Source organism: Lithobates pipiens, unplaced genomic scaffold (genome assembly GCF_037356315.1).
Source record: "Lithobates pipiens isolate NorthernLeopardFrog02 unplaced genomic scaffold, aLitPip1_a1.2 Scaffold_19, whole genome shotgun sequence".
NCBI lineage: Eukaryota > Metazoa > Chordata > Amphibia > Anura > Ranidae > Lithobates > Lithobates pipiens.
Genome location: NW_027507764.1, coordinates 514,725,367 through 514,749,185, shown reverse-complemented (window position 1 = coordinate 514,749,185; position 23,819 = coordinate 514,725,367). Strand labels below are relative to the sequence as shown.

At 46.0% G+C, this 23,819-nt stretch overlaps 1 protein-coding gene across 3 annotated transcripts in view; it reads right to left on the bottom strand.

Moving 5' to 3' along the window:
* The window catches only part of OXR1 (oxidation resistance 1), an 807,173-nt gene extending 788,742 nt beyond the window's left edge, over window positions 1–18,431 (bottom strand). For 2 of the 3 annotated variants that reach the window (XM_077493164.1, XM_077493165.1), the window contains exon 1: window positions 18,286–18,431. The gene's annotated coding sequence lies outside the window, so the exon portion shown is untranslated. The remainder of the gene's footprint in view (window positions 1–18,285) is intronic. The other variant, XM_077493167.1, reaches the window with a different exon arrangement.
* Window positions 18,432–23,819: the final 5,388 nt, after the last annotated feature.

The window sequence follows — 23,819 nt, the reverse complement described above, 5'->3', positions numbered from 1 at the left end:
GCTAAATTTTAAAAACGAAATATAAAAACAAAAATAAAGTTTGTAAAATTCAGTCTTAAATTTCTTTTAACAAAAAATAAAAACTGCAGAGTTGATCAAATAACACCAAAAGAAAGCAATATTTGTAGTATAGTGTAGCATGACCGTGCAATTGTCATTCAAAGTGCATCAGCGCTGAAAGCTGAAAATTGGTCTGGACAGGAGGGGGGTTTAAGTGACCAGTAAGCAAGCGGTTAAAGAGGAAGTAAATCCTGATGAGTTTACTTCCTCTTTCATTCCCTGCAAAGGCAAAGCATAATGGACTACTATGCATCGCATAGTAGCCCATTATGTGTCACTTACCTGACACAGGAGCCAGCGAAGTCGCCGCTGTCCCCTGTAGTCCGCCGCATCCATCTTGTTGGTGGTGTCTCGCAGCTCCGCCGCTGTCATTCGGCGAAGCCGCGATGACATCACTCCCGCGCTGTGGGCCCGACTGCAGTGATGGTTTAATGGTCTCTGCTTACAGAACAGGCACTGGATGGTTATGTGACAGTGGATTGAGACAAGTAAGAAAGGTTTTTAAAGAGCTATTACTAAAGCCCAGCTAAACGTTCAGTTTAAAACCTATTCCAGATGCATCAAAACAAAATATCTTCACAGGCTTACCATGTGTTTTCTGTAAATAATAGCCATGACCTGAGTAGAAAAGCCTGTCCCCTGCCAGCTGCTGTAGAGTGGAACACTTGCATCCTGTGGGGAAGCAATAATCTTTCTGCATAGGTCCGACACACCTCCGTACAGTCAAATAAGAGGGTCCGAACAAATACCCAAGAAAGGTAATTTAATGGTAAAACAAATTAAAGACAGAATAAAGCCAACACATTTCAGGGGCCAAACACACTCCCCCCCCCCCAAAGTTCCTTGCTGCTTTCACTAGCACTGGCATAACCTGCCCTCCTGAAATTTTCCAAGCATTAATAAATCAGAGAGTAGACTTATTTTGTATCTGCTCACCTGAGTCCATTTAAGCAAACCTCCCAACTTTTTGAGATAGGAACGAGGCACACCTATTAGAAAAAGTATGTAGGCATAGGACACACCCCTGCCTCTCTCCCTTAACCACTTAAGGACCGTCTCACGCCAATGTACGTCGGCAGAATGCACGGCTGCGCACTCGCGACCCGGTCCTGAGCTCCGTGACTGTGGCTGCGGGACCCGCGGACCCGATCGCCGCCGGTGTCCTGCGATCGGGTCACAGAGCTGAAGAATGAGGAGAGGTAAGTGTAAACAAACCTCTCCTCGTGCTTCCTAGTGTGGCTGTCACTGATCGTCTGTTCCCTGTTACAGGGAAAGACGATCAGTGACGTCACATGCCAATCCACGCCCCCCAAAAGTAAAAAAACACACACACACACTTAACTCCTACACTCCCCCCTAGTGGTTAACCCCTTCCCTGCCAGTGACATTTTTACAGGAATCAGTGCATTTTTAATCGCACTGATCGCTGTATTAATGCCAATGGTCCCAAAAATGTGTCAAAATTGTCTGACGTGTCCGCCATAATGTCGCAGTCACAATAAAAATCGCTGATCGCCACCATTACTAGTAAAAAAATAATTATTAATAAAAATGTAATAAAACTATCCCCTATTTTGTAGATGCTATAACTTTTGCGCAAACCAATCAATAAACACTTATTGCGATTTTTTTAACCAAAAATATGTAGAAGAATACGTACCAGCCTATATATTTTTGAGGGATATTTATTATAGCAAAAAGTAAAAAATATTGAATATTTTTCAAAATTGTCGCTCTATTTTTGTTTATAGTGCAAAAAATAAAAACCGCAGAGGTGATCAAATGCCACCAAAAGAAAGCTCTATTTGCGGGAAAAAAAGGACGCCAATTTTGTTTGGGAGCCACATCGCACGACCGCGCAATTGTCAGTTAAAGCGACGCAGTGCCGAATCGCAAAAAGAGGCCTGGTCCTTTAGCTGGAACATGGTCCGGGGCTTAAGTGCTTAAAGGAGAATTATACAAAAAAAAGATTAGTTAAACCCACAAGTTTTTTTCGTTTGTTTTATTTTTTAATCTGTTATTCCTTTATACTGGTTTTAGAAATTTACAAATACAGCAATTTAGAAATTGGAAGAAAGGTTTAGCACTGGGAAACACTATACAGATCATACCAAAATGAGGGACAAATGAGAAGGAAAGAGGGACAGAGGGACATTGTTCCAAATCAGGAAAAGTCCCTTTGAAATCAGGGACAGTTGGGAGCTATGCATTTAAGCACAGTCAGAAGTCTTAAGCCCTGATAGAGGGAGAGAGTCTTTGGCTCCCAAAATGCATTGGATTTATTCTACTAGGAATCAATTTCATCACTAAATTACCCCAGGCTCTTGGGCATTTGCTTGGTGCTCTCCTTAAATTGTATGTATGTGGATTCTCAACTCTGGTTCCTTTTCCTTTTTTTTGAAGAAGGTCTCTGTTTTGTGGAGTGCAGCCGAACAGGAGCAAGTGCGCTCAGTGACAATTTTAGTGACCCTAGAAAATACGCTTCCAACGCCTTGTTTGTTCTTGTGTTTACACCTCCTATTGGGTCAAGAGCTCTCCAATCTGGAATGAGCTTTGCTGATTGCAGATTTATAGGTCTGACTCAGGAGGAATCATGTCAGACCTCTTCAGAAAGACCATTGTTTACTCTCAGAGAGCAAGGGTCTCACTTTGTAGCTGCTGGCTTTTCTACTGAAGCAGTAGCATCTTTAGTAAGAAATGAACTGTAAGGTACTGAACACCTATTGTTTTAATGCATGTATTTAGCTTAACCACTTGCTGTCCGTGCTATAGTCAAATGACGGCCACATCGTGGACCTGAATTTCCAGGAGGCCATCATATGATGACCTCCCCTTAGCACTCTCTCTGCACGCACGCAGCGCATGTTGTGATCACCGAGTCACTGAGCCAATGACAGCTGATCACATGATGTAAACAAAAGCTCCTCACGCTTTAAAAAAAAAAAAAAGCCGATCAATTATGCCCACAGTGCCCATCAGTGCCACCTATTAATGCCCATGAGTGCCACCTATCAATGCCCACAAATGCCACCTATCAATGCCCACCATTATGTAACCGATCAGTGCCCATTATTTCCACCCATCAGTGCCCATCACTTCCACCCATCATTGCCCATCAGTGCCACCTATCGGTGCCCATCAGTGCCGCCTCATCAGCATACATCAATGAAGGAGAAAAATTACCTTTTTGCTAAATTTTAAAAACGAAATATAAAAACAAAAATAAAGTTTGTAAAATTCAGTCTTAAATTTCTTTTAACAAAAAATAAAAACTGCAGAGTTGATCAAATAACACCAAAAGAAAGCAATATTTGTAGTATAGTGTAGCATGACCGTGCAATTGTCATTCAAAGTGCATCAGCGCTGAAAGCTGAAAATTGGTCTGGACAGGAGGGGGGTTTAAGTGACCAGTAAGCAAGCGGTTAAAGAGGAAGTAAATCCTGATGAGTTTACTTCCTCTTTCATTCCCTGCAAAGGCAAAGCATAATGGACTACTATGCATCGCATAGTAGCCCATTATGTGTCACTTACCTGACACAGGAGCCAGCGAAGTCGCCGCTGTCCCCTGTAGTCCGCCGCATCCATCTTGTTGGTGGTGTCTCGCAGCTCCGCCGCTGTCATTCGGCGAAGCCGCGATGACATCACTCCCGCGCATGCGCACAGGAGCCGACACGCGCGGCAGCTCCGTCGCTGAGAATGGCACGCTCAGTGTGCCTGCGTGCCGCTGTCTACGGCGCATGCGTCGTAGACAGCGGTGCCCGTTTTCGGGCAAATATCTCCTAAACCATATAGGTTTAGGAGATATTGCTTGGACCTACAGGTAAGCCTTAATCTAGGCTTACCTGTAAGTCAAAGTGGTTTGTAAGGGTTTACAACCACTTTAACTAACTATTCCAGGAATTCAGTCACTTTATAAAAAATGAAGGCGTGCTAAAAGGTACAGATTTTAGTTTTTTTAAATAACGCACATGTCATACTTATCTGCTCTGTGCAGTGTTATTGCACAGAACAGCCATGATCCTCCTCTTCTTGGGTCCTCTGCCAGCTCCTCCCCCTGCTCAGTGCCTCCAGAGCAAGCTGCGTGCTCACGCCCAAGCCGCCTGTGGGGGGGGGGGGGGAATAGTAGTATTGATGGGCATGGAGAGCTCCAGAGATACACCTATGCCAACTACTCTGAGATGCATACCTCCAGGGGTTCTTTGAGCTATGCTAGGCAGTGAACCCTTGCAGTAACACTCCACCCAAGGGGCGTGTTCATGTTCACCATTGTCTGGGATCCGTCACAGGTGTGCAGTACCTAAAATAGGGAGTTTCTCCATAAGCTGTTTTGTTTCATGTCTTACACACTTGCACTGATTGGTAGATATAGATAGATTGATTCCCTTTTATATAACAGAGAACAGAGGCTGGACCCCAGAGAAAGCCTGTGAATACATAGGGAAAGACAGCAAGGTGCTTACTAAACATACAGTAGGCCACCTGCTTACATGCCTCTGTGTGCCTATAAGCCCTGTCCCACTCCCTCCCACTGCCTCAGCCATTGAGGAGGTAGAGACCCAGGACAGCCTCTGCTCTCATGTACATCACAGGATCAAGTTCGAGCTCAGGCAAGTATTAGGGGGGCTGAAGGGAGAACTACACACTGAAGGTTTTTTACTTTCACGCATCCCTGTAGATTGTATGAAAGTAAAAAAAACCTTCAGCCTTTAGAACCACTTTAAGGCTAGCTAGGTGCATGACACCTCCTGGACACCTCTTTGACTTATCTCTATAATTTATCATTTGACAGGTTTATTGCTCTGCCAAAGAGACACTCTGAGAGTAGAGAAGCACACAGAGCAGCTATGCTCATCCTTCCCCTACCCTCTACTGCCTATTCACAGAAGCCTTTGCATTTTTTGAATGTGTTCACATAATACTAAGGCTTCTGTGATTGGGCAGGAAGATGGGGAGGGGCAGGCATAGCAGCTGCAGCAACTCTACTGTTAAAGATTCAGAGATCAGAAGGATCAGAGCGCTCCCGAAAATACAACAATAGCATCTCCTGGGACTATAAATCTGTCAGGCCGCGTACACACGGGCGGACTGTTCGCCCAACCTTGTCCGCTGAACAGTGTTTGGGCGGACAGTCCGCTCGTGTGTGGGCTTTCAGCGGACAGTTTCAGCGGACAGTTTGACGGACAAAGTCTTTCGGAAATTCCGAAAAACTGTCCGCTGAAACTGTGTTTGAGCGAACAGTCCGCCCGTGTGTAGGCTACTTTCGAAATGAGCAAACTGTTCCCGCTCGGAGGAAAGTCTGCTCATTTCGAGCGCGTGTGAAGGTAGGCGGGGCCCGCGACGGAGACGTCGCGGGCTCCGCCGCCTGGAATGGGCTTAAAGGGGGACCCCAACGCCGAAAAAAATCGGCGTGGGGGTTCCCCTAAAGTCCACAACAGACCCTTGTCCGAGCACGCTACCCGGCCGGCCAGGAAAGGGGGGCGAGCGAGCGCGCCCCCCCTCCTGAGCCGTACCAGGCCGCGTGCCCTCAACATGGGGGGGTGCCTTGGGGAAGGGGGGGCCGCGCGGCCCCCCCACCCCAAAGCACCTTGTCCCCATGTTGATGAGGACAAGGGCCTCTTCCCGACAACCCTGGCCGTTGGTTGTCGGGGTCTGCGGGCGGGGGGCTTATCGGAATCCGGGAGCCCCCTTTAAGAAGGGGGCCCCCGGATACCGGCCCCCCACCCTATGTGAATGAGTATGGGGTACAATGTACCCCTACCCATTCACCTGTGAAATAAAGTACAAAAAAAAACACAACACAGAGAAAAAATATTTTATTGCACAGCTCCGGGGGTCTTCCGTCTTTGGGGGTCTTCTCGCCGGACTCCTCCGCTATCTTCGTGTAGCTCTTTTACTAGCGGAGGAGCCAGGCTTTCTTCCTCCCCGCCGCCGGCCTCTTCTCCCGACTTCGGGGGTCTTGTCCCCCTCTTCGGTTCTTCTGCCGGGCCACCGCGCCTTCTTATAGCTCTTTTGCAGGCGGTGGCCCGGTCTTCTGTCGCCGCTGCCTTCCGTTCTTCTGTCGCCGCCTTCGGTTCTTCTGCCGGGCCACCGCGCCTTCTTGTAGCTCTTTTGCAGGCGGTGGCCCGGTCTTCTGTCGCCGCTGCCTTCCGTTCTTCTGTCGCCGCCTTCGGTTCTTCTGCCGGGCCACCGCGCCTTCTTGTAGCTCTTTTACAGGCGGTGGCCCGGTCTTCTGTCGCCGCTGTCGCTGTCGCCGTCGCCGCCTTCCGTTCTTCTTCTTCTTCTTCTTGTTCTTCTTCTTCTTCCCCAGGAGATGTTGACACGTCGCTCTCTCCGGCCAGAATGCCAGAGCCGCGCTGTGCGGTCACTTATATAGTGACAATGGGGCGGTGTCACATGGTATATGTCACATGGGTTGGTCACATGGTGACCCCGCCCCCTTACGATGTCATAGTCCCCATGTGACATCAACCCATGTGACATATACCATGTGACACCGCCCCATTGTCACTATATAAGTGACCGCACAGCGCGGCTCTGGCATTCCGGCCGGAGAGAGCGACGTGTCAACATCTCCTGGGGAAGAAGAAGAAGAACAAGAAGAAGAAGAAGAACGGAAGGCGGCGACGGCGACAGCGGCGACAGAAGACCGGGCCACCGCCTGTAAAAGAGCTACAAGAAGGCGTGGTGGCCCGGCAGAAGAACCGAAGGCGGCGACAGAAGAACGGAAGGCAGCGGCGACAGAAGACCAGGCCACCGCCTGCAAAAGAGCTACAAGAAGGCGCGGTGGCCAACGGCCAGGGTTGTCGGGAAGAGGCCCTTGTCCTCATCAACATGGGGACAAGGTGCTTTGGGGTGGGGGGGCCGCGCGGCCCCCCCTTCCCCAAGGCACCCCCCCATGTTGAGGGCACGCGGCCTGGTACGGCTCAGGAGGGGGGGCGCGCTCGCTCGCCCCCCTTTCCTGGCCGGCCGGGTAGCGTGCTCGGACAAGGGTCTGTTGTGGACTTTGGGGGAACCCCCACGCCGATTTTTTTCGGCGTTGGGGTTCCCCTTTAAGCCCATTCCAGGCGGCGGAGCCCGCGACGTCTCCTTCGCGGGCCCCGCCTACCTGTACACGCGCTCGAAATGGGCGGATTTGCCTCCGCCTTACGTGGGCGAGTCCGTTCATTTCAAAAGTGGAGCGAACTGTTTGGCAAACAGTTCGCTGAAACAGTCCGCTCAAAAAGTGCCGTGTGTGGCCATGTCCGTCCATGCTAATTTTGAGCGGACTGTTTGCCGAAACTGTTTGACAAACAAAGTTGGGCGAACAGTCCGCCCGTGTGTACGCGGCCTCAGAGATAAATAATAGAGATATGTCCAGAAGATGGCATGCACCTCCTTGGACTAACTGCTTTTTACAAAAAACCTGAAATCTCGGAATTCAGCTTTAAATTCAATTGGGCCTTGAAAAAATTGTTTACATGGAAGCAGGTGGGAGAGACTGAGGAGGGACCACATTGACTGAAAATGTTGTCATGGACGAAATATAATATATATATATATATATATATATATATATATATATTGTGGCAGAGCGAGGCTCTGTCCCTATGAAATTGGAGGTAAAAGAGACACAGAGTTTGCATATCTGCGGACTGCAAGACTACAGAGTGTAGAGTTTAAATGGAGAAAACTGCTCTGTCAGTTTTCTCCAGGTTTTACTAGTTCCGGGTGGGATTCTGAAGTTTGGAGATCCTGAGAGTCATGGGTGGGACAGGATCTCCAACCCTGTGTCTGGGTCTTGAGGATAGCAAGCAGGGTGTGTGCCCAGCTGCACACAGCCCATATAACGAGGGGCTGGTGAGAGTAGAGTGTGGAGGATGGTGGAGTGTGAGCAGCTTGCTGCTGCTGTGTGAAAACAGACTTGTGTATATAGAGTGGTCATCTCTGTCAGAGATTGTAGCCTTGAGAGTCGGGAAGACTACGGAAGCCAGTGAGTCCAGGGGGGTTGGAAAGAATCGATAAGTCTGTTGGGAGCAAACAGAGGAACTGCTGACGAGAGAGCCAGATAGCTTGGTATGTTTTCATTTATGTGTGCTGAATGAAGTTAAACTCCTGCGTGGGATTCCTGGATGGACTGTTTTGTTTTCCCTTTAATAAACGTGGGCTACCAGGCCCTTAACTATAAATGCCTGTCTGTGGACTGCACAAAAAATGCATCTAACCACTTGAGCTAAACACCCCAATGTCACAAGTGGTGTTGGAATGCGGGCATACAGATGGTGAAATCCGTGTCTCTGCACCAGTAGTGAGTCATTTCAGGAACTGCTGCTAGCTGTGTGTTGCAGCCAGGCAAACTGCATTGCGCAGGAGTTCAATTGACAAACTGTGTTGCATTGTGTGCAGGTAGTGCACCTGTGAGAATTTTCTTTTTTCTGCTGTGAACTGTGTAACAAGCTGCTGTGCATGTGACTGCAAGGATGAGGCAGTCAAAACACAGGAAGTTCATGTTAAATCAAGTTAAAGAGAAAATGATCTCAGCGTGGCCTGAGAAGATGTCTCCACCTTGGAGGGCCAGTCAAAAGGGGCCAGTGATGTGTGAGACAGTGAATGAATGGTTCAAGCGGAATCGCAAAGAGTGGGGTGCAGTGCAAGGGGCTCAGATCTTGGCCTCTGACTATATGCAACCCATGCTGCCTACAGAGGAGGTTGGGGACTTCCTTGTAAGATTTGAAAAAGTTCCTGTAAAGAGAAAATGGCCTAGGGATCGGTGGCCAAAATTGTTGCAAACCTTATTACGGATAGAGTTCCGGTCGGTTTACCATTTAATGGGTGGGAACCTCATCTGCAGATATCGCCCAAATTGTCCTCTCCGCTCTGCCCAAGACATCTTGCTCTCTAGCTCTAGCACTTCCCCCCATGCTTGCCTCTAGGACTTTTTCAGTCCTCTGGAACTCCATACCACAATATGTCTGGTCAGCTCTTACCCTGTCTGCCTTTAGACGATCCCTGAAAACTAATTTATTCAGGGAAGGCTCCTCCAACTAAAAATTCGTACTTGAGTCACCTCTATAAGATCATCCCCTGCAGCTTTTACCTTTTGTACCACCCCCCCACTCCCTTTAGATTGTAAGCTCCATGAGCAGTGCCCTCCTATTCCTTCTGTATTGAACTGTGTTGTAATTGTACAGTTTCCCTCTTATATTGTCTTTTAATTCTTTATTTTTCCTCTTCTTTTCATCATTACAAAACAATGATAAACCCCTCTCACCAAGTAATTTATCTAATAACACACAATTACATTATAAACATACAATGTTCATTTTCAAATTGCCTTCTCATTCTTCCATTACAAATATATACCATTTTCTTTATCTCCCTCCCCATTCCCCCCCCCAGTCCTCATCCTCTATCAGCCAAGATGACCCACTCCCTATATGGGACCCAGATCTTCCGATATTTTCCTCCTTTTCCTTCAGTGTCATAGTCAAATCCTCCATTTGTTGGATTTCTGAGAACCTACCCAACCATTGAGATCTTGAGGGAGGTATATTACTTTTCCGCAGAGTTGGAATACATACTTTGGCTGCAGTAAGCAGATGCTTTAGCAATGAGTTTTTATACTTATCATTTGGTATCGGGGTATCATGAAGTAGATAAACCGCTGGATTATCCCCAATTACCACACCCGTAATCTCTTCTACCGTCACCTCAACCATCTTCCAAAAATCTCTCTGTTTTGAACATTCCCAGAAGATATATATCATGGTGCCTTCTGATTCCTCACATCTCCAACAGACATCAGATACTTCAGGAAACATCTTATGTAATACTGCCGGAGTCCTGGGCCACCTGGTGAGGATTTTATACCCCACTTCTTGCCACTGAGGCCTTATGCGCAAAAAGCAAGATCCTCTCATTTTGGGCCTGCGAAAAAGACCCCCCTAGATCTGCCTCCCACCGCTGTATAAAAGGCAGTATCTGTGGGGTCTCAACCTCAATTAATAAAGCATATAGGTATGACAGGGGGTGTCTCAGTGATTCTCCCTTCAGACACAGTTGTAAAGTGCTACCTAAACTGTTGGCACAATATACATTCTGTATAATAATAATATTATGCATAGGTCTGTGCTCTAATTTTTTTTTTAATATAATGGCTGACAACCACAATTAAAACATCTGCCAATAAATATTTTAGGCTCATATTGCAACACTAACAAACTTCACTAATTATCAAAATCTGAAATGAGATAATATTTACTGACAGTCTGACTACAAGAGAATCTCTATTGCTTATTATATAGAAATTAATGTGTAAACCCGTGAAAAAATCATTTCCAATACAGCCCTGAAATCTCCTATGCTGACAGATATGGTCATTGTGATTATCAGACGTATCTTCTGCTTTAGTAACAATGACAGAAGCAAAACGAATAAATATAATTTGGGTGATCTAATATGTGCAACTTGTGATACATTACATAGGAGGAAAGGCTTCATTTAAACTGTAAAGGTCAAGCAACTCATAAACATTGATTTCTTAGCAGAATTTAACCAGAGGGAAATTTTGACAAGACATTAACAAGTGATACTTAGATGTATGGATCCTCAGTATTAGCACACTGGTACAAGGAAGCGCCATGTTTACTGTCATGCACCAAAATACTGTAAATACAAATATTAATAAAGAAGATTTTGACATTTTTTATCACACCAAAAACACTACCTCCAGGGCTGTAACTGTGATGGAGCTCAATAGCAAAAGCTCTAAAGCGGTAATAAACCCATATCCCACCATTGTCACTATCAGGGAACTGATCCAGGGCAATGATATGCAGCCAACAATTGGAGTAAGTGCGTGATGACAAGACATGACTGAAAGAGGCTGAAGGAGATCGGCAGCTCTGAGATGAAAACAAATGTAAAAAATAATAAAATGGCAATTGTGTATTGAACACAGTGCTTTAGCAAACTAAATGTTACACTGTAAGGTGATATATAGATACTGCGGCAGGGTGGCCGATCTCCACTGGATCATGTTACATACCTAGTATGTGATCTGCGCATCAGGATAGGGGGCGCACTTGCACGCGCGCCCCACCGTTCCTACTGTGCTGAGATTTGCTGCAGCATAAGCCAATCAGCGGGTTCCTGGCCACTGATTGGTCGCTTGCACATAGAACTATAGAAAAGTGATGTCAGAAAAAAACAAAGCAGTCCATCTAATCTGCCTTTTTTTTTTTTGTTTTCTTTTCATTAACTTTATTGTCTGAGTATAGATCTATGTTTGTCCCAAGCATGTTTGATTTGACAGCAGCCATTTTATTTTTATCTTCCTGCAAATCAGAAGTGCTGCTGCTCCCGGGCATATGCTGGCAGTTGGGGGGGCTTGTGGGTTGTTTCTGTCACTAAACGTCCCTGCTTCAAAAAAACATCTATCCATAAAAAGAATTAAAAAAAAAAACAGAGGGAGCACCACCTGAGCACATTATCCTCAAAACATATTTTTATTTACTATTAAAATCCGCAAGTATGATATTCACAAACCAGCAGGTGTATAGAAGCTTGTTATGCTACAACCACAGCATCGAGTCCACGATATATCTTAAAACATTACAGGATATCATGAGTCCAACAGGCTAACACGTTTCGGGGGGTTCCCCTCTTCCTTAGGGGCTTAGAGCTCTGTTTTGTTTTATGGTTTCAGTGTTTTGTGACTTCCCCAGTCATAAGAGGGCAGCAAGGCACAGCATGTCCATTTAAGCCAAGATGGGAAACGAGACAACTGCCATGCCCACTTTCAAGTGCAGGAGGTTTTACATGCGTCTTTTGTTTTGGTACTGTAAACACCTTTGTGTCCATGGACATATAGGATAACACGGAGGGGTGTTTAGATGCAGAAAAAAAACACCAGACAACCCTAAAAGCAGTGCCGCAAACACCCGATCGGACTTTCCGCCAACGAAACCGTGGATTTTTTTCAATGTATGTTGGCTCAAACTTGTCTTGCATACACACAGTCACACAAATGTTGGCCAACAATTCCAAACGTGGGAACATACAAGGCGCACGACGAGCCGAGCCGAGAAAAAGGAAGTTCAGTAGCCAGTGTGGCTCCTTCTGCTTGATTCTGAGCATGCGTGAACTTTTGTGCTACGAACTTGTGTATACACAATCGGAATTTCCAGCAACAAAGTGAAGTTAGCGGAAAATTTCAGAACCTGCTCTCAAACATTTGTGACCGGAAATTCCGACAGCAAATGTTCGATGGAGCATACACACGGTCAGACTTTCCGTCAACAAGCTTGCAACAAACATTTCCTGTCAGAAAGTCTGACCATGTGTACGCGGCATTAGTGTCATAGACGCATGCGGGGGGGTGCCATATGTGCCTGGGCACACCCTAATCACCCTATGTTCTGTAGCATATACACCAGTGTTAGGAAGTGTGCGGTACTACACACCTCGCCTATCCATCCTATTTCATCAGCAGCGTTGTTCACTATCTTTGCCGGCCAGGGCTTTTCAGCCTGTGAGTTGAGGTGAGCAATACAAATATTTAAAGGCATAATCACCTCCCACTCTGACCCCCTCCCCCTCTACCCCTCTCTCTCTTGCCTCCCCTCCCTCTCTCACTGTCACCCCCCTCTCTCTCACACCTTCTCTCTCTCACCCCTTTTCTCTCTCTCACCCCTTTTCTCTCTCTCACCCCTTTTCTCTCTCTCACCCTTTTCTCTCTCTCTCTCTCTCTCTCTCAGTGCATTGAGTGTGTGTATGTAAATATATAGTTGAATATGTCTTTATTAAGGGTTTTTAAAGAAATACAAATATTTAAAGGCATAAACACAAAATTTGACAGGAGTATATAATATGTATGTGTGTATATATATATATATATATATATATATATATATATATATAAAACCATGTGTGTTTGAGCTTTGGGGTACACACCCTAATGCAATAGGCTGCGCATGCCTATGCTCAGTGTATATGGGGCCTTAAGTCTCTTTTTTGGGAGGGTGGGGGTGTATGAGTGAGCATATAGTGCCATGAAGCATTACCCAATAGTGCTTGAAATTCAAGATGATTTTCTACATTTCGCCAGAAATTGAAAATTGTGTCACTGTTGGACGTCTTCCTAGGACTCTCATTAAATGGCTGTTTCACGTTTCTCTAACCTGAGGAAATGACAGATTGAAAAAACAACCAGGTAGATTGTGGTGACAAGTGCTATTACCTTTTTGCTCTAAAACAGCTGGTCAGCTGCAATCCAAAGGCTGTGACTCAATCCGTTCAGTAGCCATATAAATAGACTTTACTCTGTATCTGCCTCGTTAAATCTAGAGTATCCCCAAAGTGATGTTGGCCCAGTGTTCCTCTAGTGGAGACCTTCATAAATGATATTGAAGTCAGCTTTACTGTGAGAAAATTGCTGAGTTTCTGGGTAACATATGTTTTCAATCAATCTAAGCAGACAGACATGACCAATGTAAATGTGCAGAACAGAATTTACCACCTGAAAGTAAAACCTGGATTTGCAACCTGACATTAACATAATATATTAAGGTTGTGTTGCATCAGTAAGGATACATTTAATCCACCTAGTGAATGTCCTCAAGAGCAAGAAGATGGTCCTGCTAGTAAGAAAGTCGTTTTGGTAGGAGTGACGGCTTTGTTATTGCCTTAAGGATTGTCTAGCAAGGATCAAAGTTTAATCTGCCTCTGTAATCCCCTTTACAGCAGCAAATCACCTAAACACAGGTCCAAAGAAAACAATGCTCATGCTGAAAAAGCTTGGTAAGCCCGAACTCTATTTATCAGTATTCAACTCCATCAGATGATAAGGAAGTTCATTTTTTTAACCTAGTAAGGTGATTGTAAAGGATTTTCATTTAAATTGCAATAACATCTCTATACTTACCTGCTCTGTGCAATGGAATTGCACAGAGTGGCCCTGAACGTCCTCTTCTCAGATCCTCCACCAGTGTTCCTGGCTTCTCCTCTCTGTCCAGTGCTTCTCTGTCTGGTGCCACTTGTGGGTGCTCGCTCCCAAGCCCCATTGTGTCCATTGACACAAACAGCGGGACTCAGCCCCACGCCCTGCTCTCGGCTCTGGCTTTAATTGACAGAAGCGGAAGCCAATGGCTCCGAATGCCCTAGCAAAGCCAGCAAGACACAGAAGCGAGATGAGAAAAGACCTGCAGACATGCACGATGCTGGATCGAATTAGAGCTCAGGTAAGTATAAGGGGTGGGGAGGGGTCAAAGCCGACACCCCATTTTTTACCTTAGGGTTATTGTAAAGCATTTAAAAAATAAATAACAAACATGTCTATACTTACCTGCTCTGTGCGGCCTGGTCCTCCTCTTCCCGGGTCCCCCACTGGATCTCCCAGCTCCTCCTCCCTGGTGCCCCAATAGGAAACTGATTCCCATGGGGGCACTCCCGAGCCGCGCTTGCTGCGGCATCCATTGACACAGACAGCGGGGCTCGGCCCCGGTCCCTGCTTCCTCGCCACTAGTGTTGATTGACAGAAGCGGGAGCCAATGACTCCCACTACTATAGATCTGCCCTGGGAGGAGAGACAAAGCAAGGGGAGCTGCAGCATTGGGTTCAGGTAAGCGTAAGATGGTTAAGCCTGTGACACAGGAGTTTTTTTTACCTTAATGCATAGAATGCATCAAAGTAAAATACCTTGAGACTTTAGAACCACTTTAATACAAGGAATGCATTAAAGTGGTTGTAAACCCCATTCATGAAATCTGACCTGGGCACATATATCTGTAGTGTTTACTTACCTCTCTCCAAAGACCTGAGTCCTGTGTCTTTCTGCTGCTCAGTTCCTCTGTTATCAGCATGATAACTTCTGACAAGCTCTTCAACACAGGAGATAAAAGCAGTTGGAAATGTGTGTCGGGGAGGTAACTTGGAGACGGATAAGCAGAGAGCTTGTCTATTTAGACTACAGCTCTGCCAGTTTCTTCATTCCTCTGCCTATGTGGAGGGGGATTGTGTGCCTTTCCTCCAATCAGCTCACACACATTTGTAAGCCCAGACTCCCCACCCACTGCTGAAACAGGAAGAACAATTTCTACACTTCCTAAAGAATGTAGAAAGCTGAAGACAGCAGATATACATGTAAGGCCTCTTTCACACTGACGTCCCGTTCAGGCCCGCCTGTCAGTTTTTCAGGCGGACCTGAACGGGTGCTCCATAGAGCTCTATGGAGCGTCGGATGTCAGCGGTGACATGTCCGCTGACATCCGACCCGCTCCGATCCGAAAAAGTGTAACGGAGGAAAAAGCTATTTTTCCATCCGTCTGCGGATCGGATCGGGTGACAACGGGCACTGCGGTCCGTCGTCATCCGATCTCCCATAGGGGAGAGCGGCGCTGTGACAGGTCCGTCCCTGCGCAGTGTGCAGAGACGGAGCTGTCATCTCCCTGCTCAGCGGGGATCGGCGGAGTGATCCCCGCTGAGCAAACGGATATCCACGGGGCGGATCAGAACTGATCCGCCCCGTGTGAAAGGACCCTTAAACGTATGTAGGGAGATTTGTTTCATCCCTGTTTCCCTCCTGAAGGTTGTTCGCTTCATTGGGTATATGTGAGGGTTTACATCCACTTAAAGGTAAAAAATGTTTAGGCTTTGCAACCACTTTAGGTCAGGAGGTTAAAAGGCCCTGGTAACACATCATACATTTTCAATAACGTTTACTTTTTTTTAATATTATACTTTAACTTAGTTACATCTTCAAAAATAACTCAAGTAAGTCTTCTGAGATTTAATTTACATACCATATGCTATATTTTGGAATCCCTTTCTAAGAAAAGTTTCTTATTTTTAGGATAATACACAGTTAATAATAACGAGACAGAACTTTTTAACTCGCTCAGTAGTAGCTATACTCTGAATATGGCCATAACCCAACGTGGGTCTCCAAGAGACTTTTGAGTTGACCACTTCGTTATACAATCACAATGAGGATGACACAAAGTAAAATATTGCTAACAGAAACCAATCAGGCACTAGCTATTACTTTCATCTCCATTGGGAAAATGAACAGGAAATATGAAAAATTGCAATAAAATGCATACTCTTAAATAAAAACACACAGGCAAACCTATCTACTGCACACAATCTATATGCAGATCAGAACAACAATTTATAACCTACGTAGTCCAGAAATCTCTCTACCATTACATCTTTCAGGCTTAGTATAATTGAGCTGTTCCAAAGAGAGCTGCATGCTGACATAGCTAGGGTTCTCCCCTGACACCTACAGAATACGCACCAACCCTGATATCCACATATAATATATATGTTATATTAACTATCTTATTAGGAACTAGTAAACAAATATTAAGCGATGGGAAAAAAAAAAGGTTAATATTTTATCCTAGGCTAAAATTTTAAAATATCATTAAAACAGAATTACAGTCAAACTTTAAACCTTATTTTGCTACATTAAACTAAACTTAAAGATTTAACATTCTAACTGAGAAGGCAAGTCTACAATCAAATGCAGTAATAGCGTTACAGTCTAGAAGTAAACATTAATAACTTAATAATACTAATACTTAAGTAATAATTCAATCAAAAATATTATAACTTAAAAAAACAAGTCTACAATCAAATTTGGTAGCAGCACAACAGCCCAGAAAGTACAAATTAATTACTAAATATTGCTAAAGAAATAATTAAGTAATAATTTAATTCAAAATATTATAACTTAGAAAACAAGTCTACAAGTGCAGTAGGAGCATTACAGTCCATAAGAAAAAATAAATTACAAAAAAAATACTAATACTTAAATAATAATAAAATAACACATATTATATTTTTATGTTATTGTTTATTGTTATTTATTTATTGTTGTTATTGTTTATGTTATACGGTTTATGTTTTTGTTATTGACTCTGTACTATGATTACTACTTTAAATATTGTAAGCTGTTATGTTTCTACAATAAAATTTATGGAACAAAAAAAAAAATTATAACCGAAAAAACAAGTCTACAATCAGATGCAGTAGTAGCGCAACAGTCCAGAAGTAAAAATGAATTACTAAATAATGTTAATTCAATAATTAGGTAATAATTACATTTAAAATATTATAACTTCGAAAACAAGCCTACAGGCGCAGTAGTAGCATGAAAGCCTGGAAGTAAACATAAGTAATAATTACATTCAGACTATTATAACTGAGAAAACAAGTCTACCAGTGCAGTCGTAGCATTACAGTTCAGAAGTAAAAATGAATTACTAAATAATACTAATTAAATAATTGTTGTAAGTAATAATTCAATTCAATATATTATAGTTGGTCTAGTTGATTGATTGCTAGGGGGTATTTAACTCAATAGCTGATTAAAAAAAAAATAAGCTTATTGTATTTTTTGTTTTTGACAAAGTAAAGAAGACTTGGCAACTTCTAAGGCATGGCACATATCAGAAAACTTGTGTGTTTTTTTGTTATTTTTTTTACAAAAAAAAATAATAATAAAATTACTGGAGCATGTGCTGGTCTTTTCCCGCCAAGCCCAGAACATCCTGTGCTTATTGCTGTCCAAGCCATGGTACAATGTGCATTTTTCTGCCAGCTTTTTTTTTTTTATGTACCAGCATCTCAGGAAGACTGTAGCCAAGGCTCTGCCACATCACGGGCACACGAACAATGGGGAACAGTGTAACCATCTCAACACATATACATATTTCAGTAGCCTGATCTGAATAAGAATTACCTGCACAGAGCAAAAGTGACTCTTATCCATTAGAATATCAAAGGAGGCAACTGATCCCTTTTCCCAGAGCCCTGTACAATATGCCGCCTCACCTGCGCTTATTGTGGTGTCTATGAAGCTACCCCCCTGCCTAGGTTTGCTTCACTCCAAGTAAGACTCCGCAAACTAAGTGACAGCCATCAGACACTTGTTTTGCAAGGCATGCACAAGACATCAACACACAGGCAATACAATAGAACTTGTGATGGCAATAGAATATCACCTTAGTAGATCACCTGCAATGAACCCACAAGTCTGCTCAAGCCTTCATAGACGTTGAATGATAAGAGCGGAGCCTCCCATTCTAGGCTTCAGCACCAGCACGGTTCTGGACAGCTCCTCTCCCATAACATTGCCCTGACGTTGCAGTTGCCGTAGCTGGCTCCTGTCCCATGAACAGAACCTAGTCTCCTAGCTGCTGCATGATCACACAAAGGAACACAAATATAAAGGGGGGGACTCACTGGTAGGCAGGAGGGAAGGCTGCGCACAGTCCCAGCCTGTTCACTTCAGCAATGCACATTGACAGCCTGCTCAAGGACTTTCGCATTGGATGGATTTTATCAGCAAGTGCATATCCTGAGCTGAGCACATCTAGACATGCTCAGTTTTCTGACCTTCTCAGCCTGGGAACTACCAAGACCATTGCAGCAAGGAGGGGTAATCTGGATTCTACCATGAAGTGCTGCTAAAAATAGCACCTGCAAAAGGAACAGCTGGGGCTTAAAGAAACAGTAACCTGTCTGCTTCTCCGAGTAGCCCGCTGTGTGACCTGATTCATTCGCTGGGATCGCGTTAACTCCTTCGCTGCTGAGTGCATGAGGCTCACGTCACAAAGCTAACACACCAGGATAAGGATCCTTGGTTTAAAGAAAAAAAAAAAATGACAGTTCATTTTTTTTAGCTGAGTCAGAAAACAAAACAAAACCTTATTTTTGTATTAAAGTGGATCTAAAGGCAGAAGGTTTTGTTTATCTTAAAGAGATATTAAAGCGGAGGTTGAATTTTTGTGTGAACCTCTGCTTTAATATCACTTTTCGGAACCCCCCCCCACCCTCCGGTGTCACATTTGGCACCTTTCAGGGGGGAGGGGGGTGCAGATACCTGTATAACACAGGTATTTGCACCCACTTCCAGGCATAGACTCCCACGGGAGTCTACGCCTCTTCCCGTGCCCCTGCGCTGTCTGCGCTGTCTGCTGGGACATACGGGTCCCAGGAGATATCGGGCACCAGTTAGGAATCGCAGCTTGACTCGCGCATGTGCAGTAGGGAACCGGGAAGCAGGGGCGTTGCTAGGTCTACAAAAGATCTGAGGCTAGAGCCCATAGCAGCGTAGTAAAGAAAGTCATACGCTTGGGCAGGCATACACCTGTATATACAGTAATATACGTGTGTGTTTATATCCCCCACTTACATCGGGGTCCCCAGAGAGCCCCCTCCTTACATCAGGGTCCCCAGAGAGCCCCCAACTTACATCAGGGTTCCCAGAGAGCCCCCCTTAAATTGGGGTCCCCAGAGAGCCTCTCCCTTAAAATCAGGGTCCCCAGAGAGGCCCCCACTTACATCAGGGACCCCAGAGAACCTCCTCTCCCCTCCCCTTGGGGATCCCTGCAGCGACTCAGGGCCATGGGCCCCAGATTTGGGGCTATAGCCCCAAAAGCCACCCCCTTGCCACGCTACTGCTGGGAAGTGAAGCCGTAAAGCTTCACTTCCTGATTCCCTCAACGAGAATGGCGCTGGCAAGTGCAGAGAGCCGAGCGATTGATCGGCTTCGGCTGCCGACATCGCTGGACCCTGGGACAGGTAAGTGTCCATTTATTAAATGTCAGCAGCTGCAATATTTGTAGCTGCTGGCTTTTAATATTTTTTTTTTTTTTTAGGTGGACCTCCTCTTTAAAGAGGAAGTAAAATTCCATCACTAAATTTTACCTATAGGTAAGCCTATAATAAGGCTACCTAAAGGTAGTGTAAATATCTCCTAAACTGGCATTGTTTTTTTTCACTGTACATGCAGCCAGTGACTAGGGATGGCTTTGCAGTTCGCCCGATTCGCCAAACCAGCGGACTTCTGGCACTGTTCGTGCGGCAGATATATGCGTTTACATTGTGAAAGAACTTTGACCCATGATGACGCATCCATCATGGGGTACAGGACAGCCAATTGAGACATTTCAGCACATGGACAATTGGACATTCCCCCTACCTTATAAATAGACCTGATCTGGTGGCCATTTTACATTCTCTCTTTTGTCAGTGTAGGGAGAGGTTGCTGTGTGGAGCAGGGACAGACTGTAGTGACACAAATCACTAGCTATTAGGTCCACAAAAGTCCTTTTAAGGACTGGTATAGGTGTACAGTATATAGGGTTCTGGTGCACTGCTGCTGACTGCTGTGCTGCTGAGCTGATTGCTGAGTGCACTGCTGACCGATTCTGCAGCTATCTTTTGTCAGTGTAGGGACAGGACGCTGTGTGGAGCGGGGACAGTCAGTTTAATCACTAGCTATTACTATTAGGTCCACAAAGGTCCTTTTAAGGACTGGTATAGGTGTACAGTATATAGGGTTGTACACGTATAATATACTTTCTTTCAAATATAGAAAGCCTATTATACTTGACTGCTGTGCTGCTGAGCTGATTGCTGCCAGATTCTGCAGCTGTCTTTTATCAGTGTACTTGTTGGTATCAGTGCTGCTGTCAGTGCTCTCTATCTCGGTGCTGGTCTCAGTGCTCTCTCTCTATCTCTGTGCTGGTGTGGACCCAGTGCTCTCTATCTCGGTGCTGGTGTGGTCCCAGTGCTCTCTATCTCAGTGCTGGTGTGGTCTCAGTGCTCTCTATCACGGTGCTGGTGTCAGTGCTCTCTATCACGGTGCTGGTGTGGTGTCAGTGCTCTCTATCTCGCTGCTGGTGTCAGTGCTCTCTCTCTCTCGGTGCTGGTATGGTGTCAGTGCTCTTTATCTCGTTGCTAGTTTCAGTGCTCTCTATCTCAGTGCTGGTGTCAGTGCTCTCTATCACGGTGCTGGTGTCAGTGCTCTCTATCACGGTGCTGGTGTCAGTGCTCTCTATCACGGTGCTGGTGTCAGTGCTCTCTATCTCTGTGCTGGTGTCAGTGCTCTCTCTCTCTATCTCGGTGCTGGTGTGGTCTCAGTGCTCTCTATCTCGGTGCTGGTGTGGTCTCAGTGCTCTCTATCACGGTGCTGGTGTCAGTGCTCTCTATCACGGTGCTGGTGTGGTGTCAGTGCTCTCTATCTCGCTGCTGGTGTCAGTGCTCTCTCTCTATCTCGGTGCTGGTGTCAGTGTTCTCTATCACAGTGCTGGTGTCAGTGCTCTCTATCACAGTGCTGGTGTCAGTGCTCTCTATCACGGTGCTGGTGTCAGTGCTCTCTATCACGGTGCTGGTGTCAGTGCTCTCTATCTCGGTGCTTGTGTCAGTGCTCAGTCTCTATCTCGGTGCTGGTGTCAGTGCTCAGTCTCTATCCCGGTGCTGGTGTCAGTGCTCAGTCTCTATCGCAGTGCTGGTGTCAGTGCTCAGTCTCTATCGCGGTGCTGGTTTCAGACAGTGAGGGAGATAGCAGCGGATAAGCCAATCAGCAGGCAGTGCCAGCACCATGGCTGAGGATCAGCACTGGACTGGCACCTCCGGACCACCGCAGTGGAGCCCTGCATAGGTGGGGGTAAGGGCCGGGCAGAGGGAGGGGCTCAAGCACAGGTTGGCACACTGGGACACTGGCACAGGACTGTGCTGCCCTGACTGTGGCACTGATCATCTCCTGCCCTGACCTTGCCTCTCCTCAATGGCCTTCATGCGCTCCTGAATTGTCAAAATTTCACAGATAAAAAAAGAATGCTTGTCGTTGTCGATCCCAGATTCACTTAATACTTTTGTTATGTCAGTGTCCATGTTGTGGGACTATGTGTGCACAGCTAGTAAGTAGTTTGTGGCTAAAAATATGACCTGGAGGTTTTTAAGGTTCGCCTGCCATTAAAGTCAATGGGTTCCGCCGCAAACTTTGCGGTTCGCGAACTTTTGGCCGGTTCGCGTTCGCAAACATCCCATCGGAAGTTCGTCCATCACTACCGGTGACATCACTGGTGCATGAGCTGTGAAGGAACGGCTACCCACGTATGTGCGGGAGTGACGTCACCATGGCTCCATCCTGTCACAGAGCCTGGAAGCAAGACGGGTGAAGATGGAAGCAGCCTCCCATGATGCGATGTCATCGCTTGAAGCTGTTTGCTATGGGGCACTTATGCGTGCTCACTCCCAAGCCCCACTCAGCCCACCCCCTCTTTCGCCTCACTGGTTGTGATTGAATGCAGTGGGAGCCAGTGGGTCCCGCTGCTATCTCTCAGCCAATGAGGAGAGAAAGAGTAGAGAGAGCCGCTGCTCTTATGCACAGTGCTGGATCAAAATCTGGCTCACTAAGTATAGGAGGAGGGCTGGTAGCAGGGGCGGATCCAGAGTCCAGTCTCGGGAGGGACACTGCTATAAAATATGTTTTTTGGGGGCAATTTATATGTGAAATGGCTGGTATTGGCGCTTCAATCATTACGGCACCATGGTTGTTATGGTGTCAGGATGATTGAAGCGCATTATTTCTATTAATACATTGTAATATAAAATTAAATGGTTCAACTCACCATAATGCAGAATCAGTGGGAGCCCTGAGGGTGTCATTTACCATGTCGCCTGCCACCAAATGCGGATTGTCACTTGCCACGTCACTTGTCACCAAATGCGGATTGTTACTTGCCAGTCACCTGCCACACATTGCGGATTGCCACTTGCCACGTCACCTGCCACACATTGCGGATTGTCACTTGCCACGCTGCCTGCCACACATTGCGGATTGCCACTTGCCAGGTCACCTGCCACACATTGCGGATTGTCACTTGCCACGTCACCTGCCACACATTGCGGATTGTCACTTGCCACGTTGCCTGCCACACATTGCAGATTGCCACTTGCCATGTAGCCTGCCACACATTGCGGATTGTCACTTGCCACATCACCTGCCACACATTGCGGATTGCCACTTGCCACGTAGTCTGCCACACATTGCGGATTGTCACTTGCCACGTAGCCTTCCACACATTGCGGATTGTCACTTGCCCAGTGCCTTCCACACATTGCGGATTGCCACTTGCCACGTAGTCTGCCACACATTGCGGATTGCCACTTGCCACGTAGCCTGCCACACATTGCGGATTGTCACCTACTGTGTCACTTTTCTGCTAAGGTGTTCTTTTGTTGAGTCCAGAGTGAAGATAGGCAGCAGAGAGATTCTTGTGTTAAAGTGTTGGTTCACCTTTACAGAAACAAATGCAGAGGTGAACCAACACCGTACACTCCCCCACCCCCCTCTTAATTTTTCACTGTACCTAACTCAGAGGATGTGGAGCTATAAGTGCCCATACAGCTGATCCAGTGATCCAGGGATTTGAGATCCCCGCTCTTCTCCAGTGCATCCAGGGTGGACCAGAATGATTCACTGAACAGGCGCTGACCAATCAGAATTGCTCTGGTCCATCCTAGAAGTGCTGCACAGAGAAGAGGGAGACAAGCAGGGATTTCAAATTCTCAGACTGCTGGACAGGGTGAATGGACACTGACATCTCATTACTCCTGGAGGTAAGTACAGCGGGGACCTGGGAGGGGGTGGGGGCGGAGTACAGTGTGAGTTCACCTCTTCATTTTTTCTGTAAAGGTGAACTATCACTTTTAGGACTTGTTTAACCGCTAGAGATCCGCGCTATAGCCGAATGACGGCTACAGCACGGACCTGCTTTGCCGGGATGACGTCTATTGACGTCGTCCCATGCACGAGCGGCCGGCGTGCTCTGTAATCAGCGAGTCTGAGACTTGTCTGATCACAGATCGGAGTAAGGGGTCGATCCCGACCCCTTACCACATGATCAGCTGTCAGCCAATGACAGCTGATAATGTGATGACAACAGAGCCGGTAATCGGCTATTTTTCCTCCTCTTGCTGACAGC